Source organism: Podarcis erhardii (genome assembly GCF_964252035.2).
Source record: "Podarcis erhardii genome assembly, chromosome: 1".
NCBI lineage: Eukaryota > Metazoa > Chordata > Lepidosauria > Squamata > Lacertidae > Podarcis > Podarcis erhardii.
The window spans coordinates 1,241,013-1,264,795 of NC_138497.1; the positions used below are offsets into that span (position 1 = coordinate 1,241,013).

Genomic DNA, 23,783 nt, shown 5'->3' on the forward strand with positions numbered 1-23,783 from the left:
CGGGCGCCACTACCGAGAAGGCCCTCTGCCTGGTTCCCTGTAACTTGGCCTCTCGCAGTGAGGGAACCGCCAGAAGGCCCTCGGTGCTGGACCTCAGTGTCCGGGTAGAACGATGGGGGAGGAGACGCTCCTTCAGATATACTGGACCGAGGCCGTTTAGGGCTTTAAAGGTCAGCACCAGCACTTTGAATTGTGCTCAGAAACGTACTGGGAGCCAATGTAGGTCTTTCAAGACCAGTGTTATATGGTCTCAGCAGCCGCTCCCAGTCACCAGTCTAGCTGCCGCATTCTGGATTACTTGTAGTTTCCGAGTCACCTTCAAAGGTAGCCCCACGTAGAGCGCATTGCAGTAGTCCAAGCGGGAGATAACCAGAGCATGTACCACTCTGGCGAGACAGTCTGCAGGCAGATAGGGTCTCAGCCTACATACCAGATGGAGCTGGTAAACAGCTGCCCTGGATACAGATTTGACCTGCGCCTCCATGGACAGCTGTGAGTCCAAAATGACTCCCAGGCTGCGCACCTGGTCCTTCAGAGGCACAGTTACCCTGTTCAGGACCAGGGAGTCCTCCACACCTGCCTGCCTCCTATCCCCCAGAAACAGTACTTCTGTCTTGTCAGGATTCAATCTCAATCTGTTAGCCGCCATCCATCCTCCAACCGCTTCCAGACACTCACACAGGACTGTCACCGCCTTCACTGGTTCTGATTTGAAAGAGAGATAGAGCTGGGTATCATCCGCATACTGAAGGGACCCTAATCTAGTCCAACCCCCTGTAATGCAGAAATCATGGCTAAACCATCCCTGACAGATAGCCATCCCACCTGTGCTTAAAAATCTCCAAGGAATGAGAGTCCATCACCACCTGGCATCTGAAAGTGCTCCCTAAGGTTCATCTGGAATCTCACTTGTTATTTGAAGCCATGGGTTCAAGTCCTCCCCTCCAGAGCAGGAGAAAACAAGATCACTCCCTCCTCCATGTGGCAGCCCTTAAGATATTTGAAGATGGCTCTCATACCTCCTCTCGGTCTCCTCTTTTCCGGGCTAAACACACCCAACTCCTTCAACCGTTCCTCATCAGGCTTGGTCTCCAGACCCTTGACCGTCTTGGCCACCCTCCTCTGCACACCTTCCAGCTTGTCAACATCCTTCTTAAATTGCACACAGTATTCCAGATGTGGTCTGACCAAGGCAGAATAGAGTTACGTTGAAGGAAATCAGGTTTTCACCTTCTGGTTAAGGTAACGGTTTGTTCAAGTCTCTATTTTTGAAGACAAGGCAAATGCACAGAAGAAGCTCAGTTCTCTGAACAGCTTTTTGTAGGGATGGCAAAGTTATCACAAGCAGGCTAATGAGAAACCACAAGAAACTATCTTTGCACACTTCCTTCATCCTTTCACTTCTTCTCCCACCTTCATGCTGACTTTCTCCTTTTCCATTCTAAGGAAAACACGACTTTAAAATAGAAAATAGATCAGGACCGTCCAAGGACCTTGCAGACCCCAGAACCAAACATTCAGCTTCCACATATAAAAGTTGTGGTGTACAGGTTTTCTTAATGTGTTTTGGAGGGTCTCCAGGGAAATTTTAAAAAAGAGAGAGAGAGAGAGAGAAAGAAAGAGAAATGTTTTTTGCTTCATAAAATTTATATGATGCTTTCTTGTAAAAAGAAACCTCAAAGCAGTTTCCAAAGGATAAAACAGTAAAATCAAGAAAAATCACAACTCTGCTTTAAAACATGCAAAGTTAAAATACTAAAACAGATTAAAATTACCTCAACTGTCTAAGCATCTGGATTGGCTTGTCTAAAGAGGAATGTTTTTAGCAGGTGCCAAAAAGAGAGCTGGTTTTCCCAGTAGTGATGTATGGAAGTGAGAGCTGGACCATCAAGAAGGCTGATCGCCCAAGAATGGATGCTTTTGAATTATGGTGCTGGAGGAGACTCTTGAGAGTCCCATGGACTGCAAGAAGATCCAACCGATCCATTCTGAAGGAAACCAGCCCTGAGTGCTCACTGGAAGGACAGATCCTGAAGCTGAGGCTCCAAGACTTTGGCCACCTCATGAGAAGAGAAGACTCCCTGGAAAAGACCCTGATGTTGGGAAAGATGGAGGGCACAAGGAGAAGGGGAGGACAGAGGACCAGATGGTGGGACAGTGTTCTCGAAGCTACCAGCATGAGTTTGACCAGACTGCGGGAGGCAGTGGAAGACAGGAGGGCCTGGCGTGCTCTGGTCCAGGGGGTCACGAAGAATTGGACACAACTAAACGACTAAACAACAACATCCTATCACCTGCCAGGTTTCTCTTCTCCAAGATAAATATCCCCACCTCCCTTAATCGCTCCCCACAGGGCTTGGTTTCCAGACCCTTGATCATCTTGGTTGGCCTCCTCTGCAAACTTTCCATCTTGTCCATGTCCTCCTTCAACGGTTGTGCTCAGAACTGGACACAGGACTCCAGGTAGGACCTGATCAAGGCAACGGGTCAATGGAATTCTTCCTCCTCAGGATCTTTACCCCTCTACAGCCAGTCAGGTGACCACCTCCCCCACCCCCATTATGGATCTCATTATGGAGGCAGTGGAAGAGAGGAGGGCCTGGCGTGCTCTGGTCCAGGGGGTCACGAAGAGTCGGACACGACTAAACGACTCAACAACAACAAAAAGAGAACAGCGAAGGCGCCTGCTTGATCTCAATAAGCAGGGAGTTCCAAAGTGTAGATGCTGCCACACTAATGTTCAAGTTCTTACCAATGTGGAGCCCATATTATGTGGCAGCTGTAGAGGTGCCAAAGTTAACAAACATTCCCAAGTCTCTTTTCGGGGAGGTCACTTTGGTGCTGCTAACACAGCGGTTTGGCTTCACCGCATTGTCTCTTGACAGACAGATGCCAATGCATTTACAGTGGTAACTCTGGATGTGAACGGGATCCGTTCCAGAGCCCCATGAGCATCCTGAGTAGAACGCAACCCGCAACTGCGCATCTGCGCATGAGCAGGTCGCCTTTTGTCACTCCCACACATGTGCGTGACATCATTTTGAGCGTCTGCACATGCGCAAGCAGCGAAACCCGGACGTAACGTGCTCCATTACTTCCGGGTCACCGCAGAGCATAACTTGAAAACGTTCAACCGGAAGCATATCTTAGCCGAGGTATGACTGTATAGTTACAGGTAGGTAGCCATGTTGGTCTGTATCAAAACAAACAAACAAAAAATCCTTCCAGTAGCACCTTAGAGACCAACTAAGTTAGTTATTGGTATGAGCTTTCGTATATCTGAAGAAGTGTGCATGCACACGAAAGCTCATACCAGTTACTAACTTAGTTGGTCTCTAAGGTGCTACTGGAAGGAACATATTTATGTTTATGCATGGGATATGTTAACTTCATAAATATAAGCCAAAGCATTCTAAATCTAATCTATGCTATGCAGTACTGTGTTATGCATTTTTGGGTTTTTATTTAATCAGGTGAAGGGCGATATAGAAACAACAACAACAACATCTCCATTGATTTAGGGCAGCAGAAAATTTCCCAGTTCAATATTTTCCAGAAAACCCACAGAGCTAGGCCACTGAATGGCATCAGTGAGACTGGGAGGGGGGAGCATTATTGTCTGGCCAGCTCAGGACCTCCATGCGCACTGCCCAGGTTTGCCCCCCAGAAAGTCACTTCATTGCGGATAACATAGCAGTTTGACTTCACCCCCAGAGGCGCACTCCAATGTCTCTCGAGACAGATGGATGCCAACCAGTAGGTCAGTTGCTTGGCAGAATAGCAGGGCTGCTTCCACCTGTTTTCCCAAGAGGGGGCAGTTCCTTCCGCCTGCCCTCTGCTCCAGCGGCTGCCTCCCCCCTCAGTCTGTCACAGGATGCTCTCGTGGGGGCCTCTCCTGCGCTCTGTTTGTGGCGGCTCCCACATTGCAGTCATTGCTTGTGACATGCTGCCACCTTGTATTAATCCATCACCTGTGCAAGAGGGAATCAGCAGCAGCAGCAGCAGCAGCAGCGGTGAAAGACAGAGCGCCCCTCTCTCTGGCTCCTGGGGCAAGGTGGGGGGGGGGATTGGCTAATGCACACCTGAAATTCAAGCCCTGGAATCTTCTCCCTGTCAGGCACTCCTCACGTCAGCTTCATTTTAAGCCGGGAGGGCAGGACGAGGCTAAAAATAGCCAGTGGAACAGGTGGGCACTCAGCGCCTCGGCTCGGAGATTGGATATTTGTGGTTGCCGTGGATCCCATTTCCCTTTAGCCATCAGCATCGAGGCCAAAACTCTGGGCTTAGAAGGCGACGGCAAGTTGGGAATCAGCAGGGGGGGGAATGCACCGCCTCTGACTAGCATAAAATTGTAGAGTTGGGAGGGTCCCTGAGGGTCATCTAGTCCAACCCCCTGCAATGCCGGAATCTCAGTTCAAGCATCCATGACAGGTGGCCATTCAATCTCTGCTGAAAAGTCTATAACGAAGAAGAGTTCACAACCTCCCAAGGGAGTCCATTCCACTGACGAATGGCTTTTACCATCAGAAAGTTCTTTCTGAAGTTTAGTTGGAATCTCCTTTCTTGTAATTTGAAGCCATGGGTTCGAGTCCTGCCCTCCAGAGCTGGAGAAAACAAGCTTGCTCCCTCTTCCATGGGACAGCCCTCACGATATTTGGAGATGACTCTCCTATCTCCTCCCAGTCTCCTCTTTTCCAGGCTAAGCACACCCTGCTCATTCAACCATTCCTCATCAGGCCTGGTTTCCAGACCCTGGATCCTCTGGGTCACCCTCCTCTGCACACCTTCCAGCCTGTCGATATCCTTCTTTTTTTTTTTTTTTTTTTTTAGATGTCAACTTTTATTTTTATTTTTTTAATTAAATTTTTATTAATTTTACAGAATAAGAAAAAGAACAAAAAAGAAAGAAAATAAAATACAAGAGTTTCATAAATCATAAGTCTTTTACAGAATCTTTTGGACTTCCCCACGTCTTCCCGAATCTGCATTATTTATAATACCAACTTCAGCATTTTGTTATCTTATTTCATCACTTATTGTATCTTTCATTTTATCATGTTACCCATTTCAGTATATTTGTAACCCAATGTTCATAATGCAAAGTCTTCAGCTATTTGTTATCTTATTTCATTACTTATTGTATCTTTCAGTTCATCATGTTACCAAAGTCAGAGTTATTATAACCATGATCTTATGTATTGTGATTAAAACATAATGCAATAAAAAATTTTCTTAATTTCACCTCTATCTTCTTGTGCCTTAATTTTCATTTCACCTGATTACCATTGCTGGGGCTAATATTTCCTAAAAAGTGCATTTTCTTAACATTCATACAACTTATAATATTTTTGCAAATAGTCCTTAAATTTTTTCCAGTCCTCTTCCATTGTTTCTTCTCCCAAGTCTCGGATTCTGCCAGTCATTTCAGCCAGTTCCATATAGTCCATCAACTGCGTCTGCCATTCCTCCAGTGTGGGTAAATCTTGTGTCTTCCAACACTTTGTGATAAGGATTCTTGCTGCTGTTGTAGCATACATAAAAAAGGTTCTATCCTTCTTTAACACATTCTGGTCTACAATGCCCAGAAGGAAGGCCTCCGGTTTCTTAGGCACGGTATATCTGAATACCTTTTTTAACTCATTATAGATCATTTCCCAAAAGGCCTTCACTTTCGGACATGTCCATCAGAGATGAAAGAACGTCCCTTCCGCCTCTTTACACTTCCAGCACTTATTATCAGACAGGTGATATATCTTAGCAAGCTTGACTGGGGTCATGTACCACCGGTATATCATTTTCATAATATTTTCTTTCAGGGCACTACATGCCGTGAATTTCAATCCGGTGGTCCATAGCCTTTCCCAGTCTTCAAACATAATGTTATGTCCAATATCCTGTGCCCACTTTATCATGGCGGATTTAACTGTCTCCTCCTGTGTATTCCATTTAAGCAGCAAGTTATACATTCTTGAAAGTAATTTATCTTTAGGTTCTAACAATTCTGTCTCTAATTTCGATTTATCCACCTGGAACCCAACCTTTTTATCTGTTTTAAAAATTTCCCGAATTTGAGCATAATGCAACCAGTCTCGCACCTTGCTTTTTACACTTTCAAAACTCTGCAGCTTCCAATTGTCACCATCTTTTTCAATTAATTCCCAATATTTTGGCCAGTAGGCCTCCATGTTAAGTCTCTTACGTGCCTTGGCCTCCGCCGGTGAAAGCCACCTTGGTGTTTTGCTCTCCAATAAGTCTTTATATTTTGTCCAGACCATAAAAATTGCTCTTCTAACAATATGGTTTTTGAACATTTTATGAACTTTAACCTTGTCATACCACAAATACGCATGCCACCCAAAAGCATTATCAAACCCTTCCAGATCTAGGACATCGGTGTTCTCTAACAAAAACCAATCTTTCATCCAGCAGAAGGCTGTAGATTCATAATATAACCTCAAGTCTGGCAGGGCAAATCCCCCCCTTTCTTTCGCATCTGTTAGTATTTTAAACTTAATTCGGGGCTTTTTGCCCTGCCAAACGAACTTAGAGATATCCTTCTGCCACTTTCCAAAACATACCACTTTGTCCACAATCTGCAGGGTCTGGAACAAGAATAACATTTTCGGCAAAACATTCATCTTTATAGCTGCTATTCGGCCTAACAAGGAAAGTTTTAGTCTTGTCCAAATTTCCAAATCCCTTTTAATTTCTGACCAACATTTCTCATAGTTGTCCTTAAACAAATTCAAGTTTTTAGAGGTCAGGTACACCCCTAGGTATTTTACCTTTTTAACCACATTTAATCCTGTCTCTTTCAAAAACTCATCTGCTTCTGTAGACGTTAGGTTCTTTGCTAAAACCTTAGTCTTTTGCTTATTCAACTTAAATCCCGCCACCCGACCATAATCAGAAATTAAATCCAAAACTCTTTTTGTGCTAGAGACTGGCTCCTGTAATGTTAATACCAAATCATCTGCGAATGCTTTCAATTTATATTGTTTTACTCCAACCTCAATGCCCCGAACTGACCGGTCCCTTCTAATCATGTTCAAAAGCACCTCCAGGACCGAGATAAACAATAATGGGGATAGAGGGCACCCTTGTCGTGTCCCTTTTTCAATATTGAATTCCTCCGTCACCACATTGTTTACTATCAATTTAGCTTTTTGATCTGAATATATTGCTTCTATACCATTTTCAAACCCCCGTCCCACTCCCATCCCTACCAAATTTTTCTTCATGAACATCCAAGAAATGTTGTCAAAGGCTTTCTCCGCATCAATAAAAATTAACACCGCTCTAGTGTTAATATTTGTTTGTAAGAGTTCCAGAATGTCAATAATGTTTCTCGTGTTGTCAAACAAATGTCTACCCGGGAGAAAGCCTGCTTGGTCTTTATGAATCACTTCGTTCAATACTTTTTTAAATCTATTAGCCAAAATATCTGCAAAAATTTTGTAATCCACATTTAGGAGTGAGATGGGACGGTAGTTCTTAAGTTGAGTCTTTTCAGTTTCTGTTTTAGGAATCAATGTGATGAAAGCTTCTTTCCACGTTTCTGGTGCCTTCTTACCCTCCATGATCTGGTTACACACCTCCATCAAGGGTTGTATCAAATAGTCCTTCAAAACCTTATAATATTTGGAGGTAAGTCCATCAGGGCCTGGAGATTTGCCTAGTTGGAGGTTCTGTATGGCACTCTCGATTTCCTGCTGTGAAACTTTAACATTCAGGGTTGTTCTCATTTCCTGGGAAATTTTTTGTAATCCGTTAGTTTTAATAAATTGATCCATCTCAGATTCTTTCTGCGGCCCTTGTGCATAAAGATCTTTGAAGTATCTCTGGAAACATTTCCTAATTTCTTCAGGCTTCTGAACCATTCTCCCTTCAATCTCTAGATTTGTAACTGTATTTAGTTTTTGTCTTTTTTTCAACTGCCATGCTAGCAGTTTCCCACACTTGTTAGCTGATTCGAAAGATCTTTGTCTCATTTGTTTAATTTTCCACTCCACTTCTTGGTTTATCGGTTTCATGTATTGGGCCTGGAAAAATTTCACTTCTCTCAGCACTTCCTTAGACTTGGGCCTAGATCTTAATTTCCTTTCACCTTCATTTATTCTCTCCAGTATCTTCTGCTTCTTTTCATTCCAGAGTCTTTTCTTTACGGTGTTTTGTTGTATTAGAAACCCTCTCATGACCGCCTTACTTGCATCCCAGATTATTCTTTTTTCCACCGTAGTGTTTAGATTTATCTCAAAGTAATCTTTCAAAGTTTTTTGGGCCTTCTTCACAATCTCCTGGTCTCTAAATAAAGTGTCATTCATTTTCCATCGGAAGGATCCGGTTATGTTTAATCTCAATTCCATTTTCAAAGCATTATGGTCGGAGCAAGATTTTGGGCAAATTTCCACTTTTCTAGTTTTAGGTGCCAGTCCTTTAGTTGTCCATATTTGGTCGATTCGTGTCCATGACAGATGAGCTTCAGAAAAGAAAGTTCCTTCTTTTCCTAGGGGGTTCTTGACTCTCCATATATCAATCAAATCCATATTGTCTGTCATTTCAAAAAAAGTTTTAGGTAGTCTGCCTTCTTTTGTTATATTTGCACTCTGCGACTTATCCATATTTACAGAGACGACCCCATTCATATCTCCCAACATAATAATGTTGTTATAGTCTAGATAGTCCAGTAAAGTCTCATGCAGCTTCTTAAAGAATTCCGATTTTCCATCATTTGGTGCATAGATTCCTAATATCAAAAATTTTTCTCCATGTGTGTAAATTTCAATAGCCAAGATTCTGCCTTGTTCATCTTTAAATAGAAGTTTCGGTGACAGGCTCTCCTTTGCATATATCACTACTCCTCTTTTCTTAACTCTGTCCGAAGAAATAAATTCTTGGCCTAGCCTTTTGTTAATTAGCACTTTCCGATGGAGCCTTGTCACATGTGTTTCTTGCAGGCAAATAATGTCCAATTGTTCTTTCTTCAAAATGTGAAATACTTTCCTTCTTTTTTCTGGAGAATTTCCGCCATTTATATTCCAACTAAGAAGTTGCAGAGACATCCTGAATCAATTTATAGGCCTTACAGTGGGGTGTCTAGGTCTCCCGTTCCCGGCTGTGGCAGTGATGGTCCAGCTCCAGGCTGTTTGGTTTCTGGTAGTGGAGGTGGCCAAGACGTAACTGCTCCTTTCTGGAGGTCTTCCCCGTTGTCGTGAAGAAACTTCTGCTGGTCCTCTGGTGTTCTGATTCTTATTTTCCTTCCTTTATAGCTAAATGATAGTCCTTGCGGGAACTCCCACCTATAAGGGATTGTGTTGTTTCTCAACAGCTTTGCCAGTTCTATGTATGAGGCTCTAAGATCCAATAACAATTTGGGTATATCTCTGTAAATTTCAGCCTTTTTGCCTTCTATCTCTAGAGATTTTTTGAAATGTAGGCCTAGTATCTTGTCTCTTTCTTCTCTTGATCTCAATATAACCAAACAGTCTCTGGACTTGTCTTTCTTCACCGATCTGCCCAGTCTAAATGCAGTCACAATTTTAAAGTCTTTATCCTCTTCTATTCCCCAAAATTTGGAGAATAAAAGTGTCAAAAATCCCTCCAAGTTGCCTTCCTCCAATTCTGGGACAGCTCTCAACCTAAGGTTATTCTCCTTGTTTCTCAATTCCACCATCGACAGGTAGGCCTGTTGTTCCCCTACCTGTCTTTGCAGAGGCTTGATTTCACCTTTAATCTCATCAACTTTTTTACTTGCTTGCTCCGCTTTTTGATAGGCTTCCACAGCTAATTTATGATTTTCAGCTGTAGCTCCTTGTAAATTCTCAATTGCCTGTGTATTCTGAGAGACCTTTTCAGATAATGCGCCAATAGTAGATGTTGCTTGGTCTATTTTTAATGATTGATTGTCCACTTTTTGATTTAAAATTGCTAATTGTTCTAAAATTTGTTTCAAAACTGTGTCAGATCCTCCTGTTGCCATATCCTCTTCAGCAGGCTGTTCGGCCTCCACCTCCTGTGCTGTCAGGACGGTTGGAACAGATGATCTGCGATGATGAGCTAAAGTTGTTTGGACAAGTTGCACAGGCTTCCTTTCTTTTTCTTTTTCTTTTTCTCTTTCTTTAGCTTTAGCTGCTCTTGTTTTCCCTATGCCACTCATTCCACACCTGCCTCTTGTTCAAGGTCAAGTTATCCTTTATTCCATGAGAAAGCAAGTCCATAGTACAAACAATTAAACCACAGAAATTCCAAACAAAGTATGTTTCCCAGGCCTCTGTAACTCCACAATCCTCTAGGGGGAGTATCTTAAAGTTTCAGGGAAGGAAGGAATTTTTCCGCCATTTAAAGTTTCTGTGATCTCTTTTTAATTTGTAATTCCAAGACAAAAGGAAGGTTCGCAGAGTCCTCTACTTTTTAAACTAAGACCGCTAGGAGCCAGAGTGGTAGTTGCAACAGTGTTTTAAACATTTAAAGTCTCAATATATGTAACGACTTAAAATCTTGTTACTGTAATCCGCAGTTTGACAGCTCAGCTACGCGCTGACAGCCCGACGACTTGCGTTCTTAAAACAAAGTCCCAAATACAAGTCCCATAGGCAAAAATAAGGTCTCTCTTGGTCTTTTAAATAAGAAGACTGTAAATTCTGTAAATGCACAATAGTTCCACTTTACAAAGTTCCCTTTAAACGCCTCAGCGCTTCTCTGTATCTATGCTTTGATCTTGTAAGCAGTATCGGGAGACGGACTTCCTTTTACTCGTCTCCCGTTTTCAAACCCGGAAAAGAGATATTTTGAGTCCAAATTGTAGTTCACTTTACTCACGGGTATGTTGCTTGCCAAATTGATGTTCACAGGAAGAAAGGTCGGCGCTCATCAGCAGCAGCCGCGCGGCTTCGCCTCCCGCAGAAAGAGCGATGAACTCACAGCGCCGCTCCCCCTTTCGCGCTCCGGAGCCCCTTACGGGGTCCCTTCCACACTTCTGGGGGAGTTCCTGGCGCCCGCCGAGTCCCACGGCCACGGGCTCCCTCTGCCCGTGGTTTTTCCTAACGGGTCGTCGCTATGCCGCAGCGAACGACCCTTTCCTGCGGAGCCCCTCTTCAGAGGATGAAGAGGACCGCCATCGCTGTTTCGCGCCGCCTCCGGAAGTGCTCCAGCCTGTCGATATCCTTCTTAAACTGCAGTGCCTTTCTGTAACACTTGAAAGGCACTGAACACAAGGAATAAGGTGGTGTCGAGTTGTGGTCCCTGAGCTGCTCTTGAGTTATAAATCTCCCAGTGCAAGCCTGAGGTGCATCAAGCTGAAATGTGGACTAACACATGCATCCCATGGGTGTTGCTGGGTGCCCAGTAGCTCCCTGTCCCCTTTGCAGTCCTCCAGAAGAAGAAGAAGAGGCGGAGGAGGCGGAGGCAGAGGAGGAGGAGTACGGACTTGATATCCCACCCTTCACAAGGTACCCCTGATCGTTAGGTCCAGTTGCGGATGTATCTGGGTTTGCTGCGCTCATCTTGCTTTATTGACCGAGGGAGCCGGCGTCCAGCTTCTGGGTCATGTGGCCAGCATGACTAAGCCGCTTCTGGCGAACCAGAGCAGCACACGGAAACGCCGTTTACCTTCCCACCAGAGCGGTACCTATTTATCTACTTGCACTTTGACGTGCTTTCGAACTGCTAGGTTGGCAGAAGGAGGGACTGAGCAACGGGAGCTCACCCTGTCGCAGGGATTCGAACCGCCAACCTTCTGATCGGCAAGCCCAAGACTCAGTAGTTTAGACCACAGCGCCACCCACGTCCCTTTCACTCCCCTTCAGGAGTCTCAAAGTGGTTCACAATCTCCTTTTCCCTTCCTCCCCCACAACAAACACTCTGTGAGGCAAGTGAGGCTGAGAGACTTCAAAGAAGTGTGACTGGCCCAAGGTCACCCAGCAGCTGCATGTGGAAGAGCGGGGAAGCGAACCCGGTTCACCAGATTACAAGTCCACCGCTCCACCACAAAGAACACAAGCATGACTTTTGACGAGTGGCAAATGGACCTGCAACTGGGCTGCTTGTTTCTGCCAACATTTTGTACATGCTCCGGAACGACACGACGCCCTTAGCTTCACATGAGTCCACAGTGTGATGCAGCAGCAAAAGAAGGCTAATGTTATTCCAGAGTTCATCAACAGAAGTTTAGTGTCCAGATCAAGGGAAGTTGAAGTCCCGCTCTATTCTGCCTTGGTCAGGCCACACCTGGAATACAGTCTCCAGTTCTGGGCACCACAATTTAAGAAGGATGTGGACAAGCTGGAAGGTGGGCAGAGAAGGGTGACCAAGAGGATAAGGGGATTCTTGGCTGTGATTCTTGCATTGCATGGGGGTTGGAAGAGATGACCCTCAGGACCCATTTCTGCTTCTAGTAAGGCAGAGCAAGAATGGAACTTAGCAATTATACCGGATACATGAACTCTTTTAAGAGAATTGGAGAAAATAATGGAATAGAGGGCTATGAATGGCTACTTGCCACATGATCTTTCTGCAGTGCTTTTGCAGACCAGTTCCTGGAGCTACTCTTGTGCTTGAATCCTGCTTGCTGGTTTCCCAGAAGAGGCATCTGGTTGGCTACTGTGAGAACAGAATCCTGGACTAGATGGGCCTCTGGCCTGATCCAAAAGGCTCCTCCTATGTTTGTATATTCAGTAGTTTATTCATCTGTTAGATTTGGGTTTTTTAAAATTAGTCCTGATGATGTAGTGCCAGCTTTATTTTTGCTATCCACTCTGACCCTTGGGGAAAATATTTGTGGCAGATACCTTAATGCTGCCTCTTTGCTCTGCTTGCACAGATGGACAGACCACTCTGCTACCGGTCTGCATCCTTTTATGCGCCACTCGCTCGTAAGTCCATGAATTAATCTGCCTGGAAATTCTTGCTTAAGTGCAGGTTTCCGAACACATTTCTCTCCAAATATGCATTCCAAACCCTTTCCCTCTAATATGTGCATTTTAAACACATTTTGATTATGATCATTATTGAGCCAAGAACGGCTTTGCCGTGTTCAGAGAAATGTGAAATCTGATTTCATAAGCTCCATTCCAACCCACCCTTGGAATGCCAAAGATCCTCTCTTCAAGGTGCATTCTTGGAACCAGCTGACCACGCTCCAGAACATGCCCTCCTTTCCCACCTCTGTCCAGGTAGGATGGAAAAAGTAACCAGCTCCTGAAAGCACCACCCATATTTCAAGGCTGCTTGTTTGTTTTGAAAGAGATTCCTCTCCCCCCCTTCCCCTCCCTCCTCCCCACACAGTGATGTTCTGGGGCCAGACGACATCACAGCAGAGCTGGGAATATTATATCAGCATTATATCACTGGGCTTTGTGACAGTTTGCATGAGTTCTGATGATGCATCTCTTTGTCACTTCTTTCCATGGACAAAAAATGTCATTTGTTACTCTCTGTGACATCTGGCAAAGCTCTTGGGTGAAGCGCAGAGCTGGTGTGCTTGAGGAAATGTGTCACATGCATCTGTGGTTTTGCATAAGAACAGCTTGCTGGATCAGGCCAATGGCCATCTATCCCAGCATCCTGATCTCACAGGAGCTGAACAGAAGTCTTCAGGAGACCAGCAAGCAGGATTCGAGCCCAAGAGTCCTCTCCCCTCCTGTGGTTTCCAGCAACTGGCATTCAGAAGCATTACTTTTTCCAAATGTGGAGGCAGAGCAGAGCGTTCATCCTGGCTGGTAGCCATCAACAGTCCTCTCCTCCTCCATGAATTTGCCCAATCCCCTTTTAAAGCCATCCAGGTTTGTGGCCATCTCTGTCTCCCATGGGATGGAGTTCCCCAGTTTGACAGCAGAAGGGGGCCGTGTCCATGTCTTTTCTGGCTCAGGAGTTCAGGCTAGAGCCCCACTCAATCCAGGGTTGCTTGGGAGCAGCGGCGGAGCAAGCCGATCAGGCGCCTGGGGCAGAGCGCATGCCCTACACCCAAGGACAGGGCCGGCAGTCCGCAGGGAGGGGCCAGCCGGGACAGGGCACTCTGTGGGGTCTCCTCCTACTCAGCCACCCTACAGCTGAGGGGGAGGCAGCAGGCAGACTGTTTGGGGCAGCACAGAGCCTGCGGGTGCCCGAGACACCATGTCACTCCCAGGAGAGACCCGTGGCTTGGGTGCACTTCAGTGAGTGCCGCTCGGCATTTTGTCACCTCAGTGGTGACACCCGGGGTGCTCCACCCCCACTGCCAATGCCGCATTTAAGTACAAGCTAAACAAGCTCTAGCTTAGGGCCTACACAACACAAAACACTGTTGTTGTATGTAGGTTTTATTTTATTTGTTTTTTATCTTATATTTTGGAAATGTACATCCAGGTTTTTTTCCCTTTAATTTTTTTGGGGGGCCCAAGAGAGTCTTGTCACCCCATCCTGTGGCCGGGATCCCCACTGTCGCAGCAGAGATTCCTTGCTGCAAACTTCCAAGCATTTCTCAAAGACTTTTCTGCGCCAACTGATCAATGCAGCTGTTTCCGATCAGCAAGTCATTTTAAAGATTCTTGCGTTCTGTTTTTAATGACGTTTTATGTTCTTAATGCTGACATTGCAGTTTCTAAAAGGCAGGATAAAAATAACTTTTACAAATAAATATTTGCCTTCGACCTAACATGAGCAGCTTCAAATTATATGCTAAAGTAGAGCTCTTTGAGGAATCTGATCTTTGCCTCTGCACAGAAACTGCTTGGACTACTGCAATGCACTCTACATGGGGCTACCTTTGAAGGTGACTGGGAAACTACAACTATTCCAGAATGCGGCAGCCAGACTGGTGACTGGGAGCGGCCGCCGAGACCACATAACACTGGTCCAGAGAGATCTGCATTGGCTCCCAGTATGTTTCTGAGCACAATTCAAAGTGTTGGTGCTGACCTTTGAAGCCCTAAATGGCCTCAGCCCAGTAGACCTGAAGGAGCGTCTCCACCCCCATCGTTCAGCCCGGACACTGAGGTCCAGCACCGAGGGCCTTCTGGCGGTTCCCTCATTGCGAGAAGCCAAGTTACAGGGAACCAGGCAGAGGGCCTACTCGGTAGTGCCGCCCACCCTGTGGAACGCCCTCCCAGCAGATGTCAAGGCAATAAACAACTATTTTACCAGTTACCCCAACATTGCTTGTCATGTGAATGTTTGAAAGTTTTAGAGAAATTTATAGTATCCAAGTCTCTCCACTCCACCGCCTTTAATCTACTCAGAAATCTTCCCGATGGAGTCCGGATGCAAATAACGGCAACAGGAACTAGAGACAGTTACAGAATTTTGTTTTAAAATGCTGGTGGTTATATTAGCTTCCATGGAGGCGTCCTACTCTCTGTTCTGTTTCTCCAATACAGCAAAATGTTCTTGTAAGGTTTTATTATTATTATTATGATCTTAATTTCTAAATTTCAGGGGGATAACATGTCAGCCTTTGACTGCCCACATAATTTGATTTAAGGGAAATGAATTCCTGCCCTTGTAATTTGTATCCAGAGTCACTCATAGCAGCTTTGAAATCTTACCTCCCATTTAAGAGATCAGTGTGACGCTGACATTCTCACCAGAATTAAAAATGAGCACCGTGGAAACTTGGAAGGAAAGGGGGAAATCCATCCGCTCTGCCGAACTTTTTCAGAACCACCACCACCGTGTTGAATATCCCACACTGCGGAGAACGGAGGAAATCGTTTGGGGAGAGCTGAACGAACGCAATCCGTCTCCATAAAACATGTCAGGGCAGAACATAAAATAACAGTGAAGTTGCGTCAATATTATTGACCTTTACTAGCAAACCCATGCTCAAGGCCAGTCTTGCAAGGGAGAACTTAGCAGGGTCGGAGTTGACTCCTACTTGACTGCTTAACAAAGCAGCTCAAAATACCGAGGCATCAAATCACACACAACACGGCATTTTCTTTCTAATGCCGGTTGCATTGAAGAGTAGGCCAAAGCTGTTGTGAGGCAGATGCCTCATGGAATCTGTAGAGCTGGAAGGGACCCCAAGGGACATCTAGTCCAACCCCCTGCAATGAAGGAATCCTGCTCACAGCCATCCCTCGGTGGACTCAAACCACCAACCTTCTGGTTCACAGTAAGCTGCACTAACCCATTGCAGTGGCAGAACTGTACAGAGGTGTCTGTGGGAAACCCAGAAGCAGGATTCGAGAGCACCACAGTATGTTCCTCCTCTGGTTCCAGCAAAGTTGCCCCTGACTGTGGAGGCAGAGCAGGGCAGTTGTGGCTAGGAGCCACCCATAGCGCTCTCCTCCGCCAAGGATTTGTCTAATCCTCTTTTAAAGCCATCTCAGTTGGTGGCCAGGACGTGGTTGGCGCTGTGGTCTAAATCACAGAGCCCAGGGCTTGCCAATCGAAAGGTTGGTGGTTCGAATCCCCACGATGGGGTGAGCTCCCCTTGCTCGGTCCCTGCTCCTGCCAACCTAGCAGTTCAAAAGCACGTCAAAGTGCAAGTAGATAAATAGGTACCACTCCAGCGGGAAGGTAAACGGCATTTCCGTGTGCTGCTCTGGTTCGCCAGAAGCAGCTTTGTCCTGCTGGCCACATGACCCGGAAGCTGTACACTGGCTCCCTCAGCCAGTAAAGCGAGATGAGCGCTGCAACCCCAGAGTTGGCCATGACTGGACCTAATGGTCGGGGGTCCCTTTACCCTTTACCTTTAAGTTGGTGGCCACCACTGCCTCCTACAAAGGCGAGTTCCACAGTTGAACACTGTGCTGCGTGAAGAAGGACTTTCTTTTATCTGTCTGAATCTTCCAACTTTCAGCTTCACTGGATGTCCCCAAGGAGTTCTTTCATTAAGACACAGAGAGCAAAGGTTTTCTCCATGCCATGCATAACTTCTCTTGAAGCATTGTAGCTTGCGCCCAGTTCTCCAATCTGTTAAGGTCATTTTGAATCCTGATTCCGTCTTCTGTAGCCTTAGCTACCCTTCCCAGTTTGGTGTCATCTGCAAATTAGATGAGCATCCCCTCAATTCCTTCATCCAAGTCATTTATAAAGACGTTGAACGGACCCAGGACAGAGAACCCTGCAACACCCCACTTGCCACTTTTCCCCAGGATGAGGAGGAACCATTGATGAGTCCTCTGTGGGACTCATTGAACCATTGATGAGTCCTCTGTGAGAGGTCTGCCTCTCGTCAGCCTACCACCCACAGACCGATGGCCAGACGGAACGGGCGAACGCGGTGCTGGAGCAGTACCTCCGGTGTTACTGCAGCTACCAGCAGGATGACTGGGTCGACCACCTGGCATTGGCGGAGTTCGCCTACAACAACGCGGTGAATGCGTCCACCCAGCAGACCCCGTTCCAGGCCAGTTACGGTTATCATCCACGGCTGTTTCCAGATGTGCTGCCGGCATCCGCGGTCCCGGCGGTGACGGAGTGGCTTCAAGAGCTCCAGTCCCAGCAACAGCTTTTGGTGGAGCAACTGCACCAGGCCAAGGAAGCGTACAAAGCCCAGGCCGACCGCCACCGCCAGGTGGGGCCGGAACTTCGCGTCGGTGACCTGGTTTGGCTCTCCACTCGCCACCTCCACCCTTCTCGACCTTCGCGGAAGTTGGACGCCCGATTCACCAGCCCGTTCCCTATCGTGGACCAAGTCTCTCCTGTGGCATTCCGTCTCCGGTTACCCGCAACCCTGAAGGTTCACCCGGTCTTCCACAGGTCCCTTCTGAGTCCAGTGGCCCCACCCGACGAGTTCCACCCGAACCGTCCCCGACCGCAGCCAGTGTTGGTTCAGGGAGAGCCTGAGTACGAGGTGGAACGCATCCTGGACTCCCGATACCGCAGGGGAAAGCTGCAGTATCTCATTGACTGGAAGGGGTACGGACCGGAACCAGCGGCCAATGTCCACGCACCTGCCTGCCTCCGAGAGTTCCATGCGACGTACCCCGGCAAGCCGGGTCCGGACCCTCGGTTGAGGGGGGGGCCTGGGAGGGGGGATGGTGTGATGGCCTGGGATTCCGATTCAGAGGATGAACCAGAGGAATCCCAGCCTGCACAGGAGTCCCCGCCTCCAGGGCCGGCTGAACTGGGGCAAGGCCTAGATACTGAAGAGCCTGCACCTGTGGCAGAGCACCAGGAGCTGGCCCCAGGTGAAACCCTTCAGGCCCCAGAGGGGCTTGAGGACTCAGTGGCTACAGGTGAGCCTCCTCCAGGGCCCAGTAACCCTTCGGCCTCTCCTGATCTGCAGAGGCTTAGGGCAGAGAGGCGAAGGGAACTGGTTGCTCCCAGGAGGAGTGCTCGCCTTAAGGCCAGAGGAGGCGGGGCTCCTGGGGGCCGGGACCGCCCCTGGCCTTAGAAGAGGATAAAAGCCCAGTCAGCCCGGTCCCAGGTTGCGGGAGCAACGTCGTTGTTGGCTTTGGACCTTCCTGTGTTCTTGATCCCTGCTTGGCCTCCTGTTCCTGACCATCCGGTGTTCCTGTACCCTGCTCGGCCTCCTGTTCCAGCGTTCCTGTTCCCCGCCCGGCTCTCCGCCTCGGACCTCGCCCCTCTTCGTGTGGACTCAGACTACGCTCAAGGTACCTTTCCCCCGGGTCCAGCACAGTGGGTTTGGTCAGTCAACCCGCTACAAATCCACCTAACAGTTACCTCATTCAACCCACATTTTACCAGCTTCCTCATGAGAATATCATGGGGGACTTTCTCAAAAGCCTTACTGAAATCAAGATACACTGTGTCTACAGCATTCCCCTGATCCACCAACTTTTGTAATTCTATCAAAAAAAGAAATCAGATTGGCCTGGCAGATAGAGCAGATGGAGGCAAAGGAAGATATTGTCATTGGGCTACCTGGGTTTTCTGAACCTTTGCAGGGGAGGCTGGAATGGGTTCCTGGATCCAGTCCAGTTCTGAGACCCAGCTGGGTATTGAGGACTTGGCAGCAGGTGGGGGTTGAGCACTACCCCAGAAGGTCATGGACTTTTCCCTCATTGGAGGTTTCTAAACAGAGGTTGGGGACAGCCATCAGCCAGGGATTTTTGAGCTGTGATTCCTGCATTGCAGAACGTTGGACTAGATGGCCCTTGAGGTCACTTCCAGCTCTACTGTTCTGATTCTATGAACCCCACTGTGCACACCCAGGTCTCATGAATGGAGAATGCCAGTCCACCTCATCCCACCAGGGGCCACTCAGCCTGCCTGCCTGCCTAGGGCTCTTGTGGGCAGGTGATAACCATCCAGGACCATCCTCATAGAAAAGGAAGCACAGAGAATTGCATGCCACCAAATCCTCCCAAGGGATGTGGAAAAGAACATAAGAAGAACCTGCTGGATGAAGCCACTGCCCCCCTGTTCTCAAAGGGGCTGACCAGATGCCAATTAGGGGAAACCAGCAAGCAGAGTTGGGGCACAACTGTCCTCTTCCCTCCTGTTGTTTCCAGTGATTGGTATGAAGAAGCACCTGAGTGTGGAGGCAGATAGTAGCCATCATGGCCAGTAGCCACTGATGGTCTTCTTCTCCTTCATGTTTTTGTCCAATCCTCTTTCAAAGCCACCCAGATGGATGGCCATCCATGCCTCCTTTGGGAGCCAGTTCCACAGTTTTCCTATGCGCTGTGTGAAGAAGGATTTGCTGAAGAATATTCTCTCGGGCGCCTCCAGTATTTTATCACCGCCACTTATGCAATGTTCCTCTGTGTACATTTATTTATACTGCAAGGGGAAGGCATTGTGTTGTGCTCGGCTGAGGGCTTGCATAGCGCAATTTATGTATTTCACATTCTCTTTGGCCGACAGAGCAGTGGAGCGTGAATTACAGGAGGACAAGAGGCAAAGGACAAGGATTTGCTCGGTAAATTACAGGCGGCCGGCTTTGCATCCCACCAGGGAGTCGTTGCGGCAGAGACGGACAACTTTTTCCTTGCGCGCTCCCTGCTGACTTGGCCCGGAGTTAAGAGCAGCTTTTGGCTCCATCAAATGGGAACACAGTCTGGACTTTTAAGGCAGAATGAGATCCTTGTCACAAGCTGCCTTGGAGCAGTGATAACCGCTGTCCTCCACAAAGGGAACTCTTTACACTGTGCCATAAATCCGGCGCAGTAAAATAAAGGAAAGCTGTTTGGCCTTTCCTGAGAAAGGAAATGGTGATGAAGATGATAATGATTAGTAAGGATAATCATAATTAATAATGCAAGCGTGCTAACCAAGCATTTTACAGAGCTAAAGATGGTCCCAGCCGGCATTCAGAAGCATAGCTGCCTCTGGCTGTGAAGGCAGAGCAGAACCATCATGGCTGGTAGCCATCAATGGCCCTCTCCTCCTCCATGAATCTGCCCAAACCTCTTTTGAAGCCACCCGAGTCTGTGGCCATCACTGCCTCCTGAAGGAGCTGGGTATGTGTAGTCTGGAAAAGAGGAGATATGATTGCCACCTTCAAATATCTCAAGGGCTGTCACATGGAAGATGGAGCAAGCTTGTTTTCTGCTGCTCCGGTGGGTAGGACACGAACCAGTGGCTTCAAGTTACAAGAAATGAGATTCTGACTAAACATACAGAAGAGCTTTCTGACAGTAAGAGCTTTCCGACACTGGAACAGTCTCCCTCGGGAGGTGGTGGACTCTCCTTCCTTGGAGGTTTTAAGCAGAGGCAGGATGTCCATCAGCCATGAATGCCTTAACTGAGATTCCTGCATTGCAGCAGGTTGAAGTAGATGATCTTTGGGTCCCTTCCAACTCCACAATTCTATGCTTCTATGGAATGAGTGAAGCTTCTATGCTGTGTGAAGAAGTCCTTCCTTTTATCTGTTCTAACCTTCCAACCTTCAACTTCACTGGATGTCCATGAGTTCTCGTTTATGAGAGCGGGAGAAAACACTTTCTCTATGTCATGCATCATTGTACAAGCTTCTCTCAAGCTTCTCTCACTCTTCAGATGAAGGGTGTGGGAATGTTCAGGGATGCAGAAGAGGATATATTGTTTGATTATAGCCTTTCCAACTAGTGTAACAAGTTCACAATTTAGCAGAGTAACATCCCCCTTTTAAACTCACAGCGGATGCGTTTGCTCAGGCTCGCGAAAGCCACTAATAACTGTTCTGGTATTTTCCCCCTTATTCCCTCATAAAAGATAAGGCACGACACAGTCTTCTATAAAAGTATAAAAGAGTTTACTAACTCACATTCTGTTCACAATCGGATCCCAGAAGGCAGACTTAGCTTAGAAAAGTAACATACACCTGGAAACTATCTCATAAGAAGACAGTCCCTCTGTCCTCTCTTGGCTGGAGCCCAAGAGAACATCTTTGGCTAAGCAGATGTTGCTTCTTCGATGCACGTAGTCAAAGAGAGAGAGATGGCTGCCCTGCCCTGTGCTTTTGTTGTTACCTGCACAGGTGAGGCCATGCCCTCCTCTAGTCACATGCAGAGGAAGTCTGTCCCAGCCCAGAAGGAAACAGGAAGTTTATCTGCTGGCTGGACAAACAACCTCCCCATGTGTAAACATGTTCACTCTAGGAATGTTGTACTTGACTGCTCTTGTGTTTCACATCCCACAAGTGGTGTATGAATTTAATAAATGATGACGATATCATGTTGTCTCCTCTTAGTAAGAGGCCCACTCAGAACATCTTGGCCCAAACCTGGATCTAGCATTGCATCTTGGGAAAACAGCCCTCTGGATGCTACAGTGAGCATCTCATTGCTCAGAAAAAGGGAAGCATGACTTAAGGAAGTGCCTCAGGTATCTGCTTACAGCCCTTCAAGTTGGGGTTAGACTAGATGATCCTCAGGGTCCCTTCTAACGGCACAATTCTACGATTCTAAGGCGTTCCTCTTTCAAGAACCACCTTGAGTTCAAGCAGAACAAGGAGGCTTTGAGGCCAGCTTCAGGGGAAGACTAATTAGGCAGAAACCATTCATTCTGCTGAACAGCTACAGTGATGCACCAATTATTTCCAATTGATCCTGCTTTTGTCCTGACTGACATGGGGAAAGTTTTTTTGTCTTTGGTAGAAGAGTCTCCGTTTGCAAAGGAGAAAGATGGATTGGGGAAGCCAAGCTGTCACTCCGCTGAGGGCAAACACTGCTCTTGCTTCGACAGGCTGCCTGCCAGGGGAAAAAAAGCTGTCCTCTTGGCATTTGCATCGATTAGGGACCGTTAATGCAGGAAGAGGCAAGAAGAGTCCCTTGAGAGGTGACAGCTGATGTGGAGGCCAGAAGGAAAGATGGGGCGGGGGGGGGCGTTTCTTTTTTAAAAAAATGTATTGATTGATTTATTAATATCTCCCCACCTCTCTGATCCAGGAAAGCAGCCCTCATCCAGCCCCAGGAATTGTATAGGGTGACGGGACCTGTTCTTCAGCAGGATCTGTGCGCAGCAACCATTAGTTATCTTCCAAATCTTTTCATCAGATCAGTTCAGCGCTTCTTGTTAATTCACAAACCACATTAATGGATTTGTAAGGGAGATCTGTGTGCAGAAATGAGGCCTCATGTTTGAATCTAAGAACACGAGAATATCAGAATCGCCTGCTAGATTGGGCCTGTGGACCTTCTCAGCCAGCCTCCTCTGGAAGGACAGATCCTGAAGCTGAGACTCCAAGACTTTGGCCACCTCATGAGAAGAGAGGACTCCCTGGAAAAGACCCTGATGTTGGGAAAGATGGAGGGCACGAGGAGAAGGGGACGACAGAGGACGAGATGGTGGGACAGTGTTCTCGAAGCTACCAGCATGAGTCTGACCAAACTACGGGAGGCAGTGGAAGACAGGAGTGCCTGGCGTGATCTGGTCCAGGGGGTCACAAAGAGTCGGACATGACTAAATGACTCAAAAACAACAACAACAAAGCAATTTCACAGGGACCATCTTAGCCCTTAAGACTTTGGCCCTCTCATTTGGAAATCTTTGAAGGAATTGCCCTCCCGGGCTCCACGATGACCCACCCGCATCGTGTCGCCCACAGAAATAGACACTATTTGTTTAATAATAATAATAATAATATTTTTTTTTATTTATATCCTGCCCTCCCCAGCCGAAGCTAGGCTCAGGGCGGCTAACAACAATTTCTCCATTTGTTTCTCTTTTCCTGCAAAGAAAGAAAACCCCCCAAAACCCTCATCTCACAGAATTCTAAACCTTCCCTAATATAACTGACAGCCTGACCTATTAAGCCTGTCTTTTTTGATTTGCTTCGTTACGACGACGGCTAATTAATTCTGCACATATTTCCGTGGATGTCTTGTTTGGGGGGAACACATGAACTCCGTCTGAAATTTCTTTCATTAGAATGGCATCTTCAATTCTCGTCTCCTTTCTCAACTCTTTTCCCCTTCAGTCTTCTCCTCCCCCTTTTCCTTTTCATTTTAAGAATTCTCTCTTACCTGCAATCCCAGAATGCCACGCAGAGGCGCAACACAAATATTCCTGTCTCTCTCTTCACCCTGACAACACATCGATTCCCCCGGCCCCCCGAGTTTCTAATTGCCCTGAAATGAACACAACCACCAGTTTGTATTCTCCCTGGTTTGTGTATCAATTTTACAGGTACACAAAGAAGGAGGGTGAGAACGGTTGCTCTGGTTGCTCTAGAGAAAGAAATCCAAGACGTGATCTTGCAGCCTACCCACCTCATTCCCACCTGGAGAGAGACTGTTCCCATCTAGAATTAATATAATTTAATAACATTTATGCCTGTTGTCTTTGTCCATGGAGTTTTCTTGGGAGGTATACTGGAGTGGCTTGCCAGTTCCTGCTCCAGGTGGATCACGTTTGGTCAAAACTCTCCACTATGACCTGTCCATCTTGGGTGGCCCTGCACGGCATAGCTCATA

General features: G+C 46.9%; 1 long non-coding RNA gene across 1 annotated transcript in view; it reads left to right on the top strand.

Moving 5' to 3' along the window:
• The window catches only part of LOC309350064, a 961,019-nt gene extending 939,646 nt beyond the window's left edge, over positions 1–21,373 (top strand). The window contains exon 3 of the long non-coding RNA XR_014160285.1: positions 21,301–21,373. This is a non-coding gene — a long non-coding RNA (uncharacterized lncRNA). The remainder of the gene's footprint in view (positions 1–21,300) is intronic.
• Positions 21,374–23,783: the final 2,410 nt, after the last annotated feature.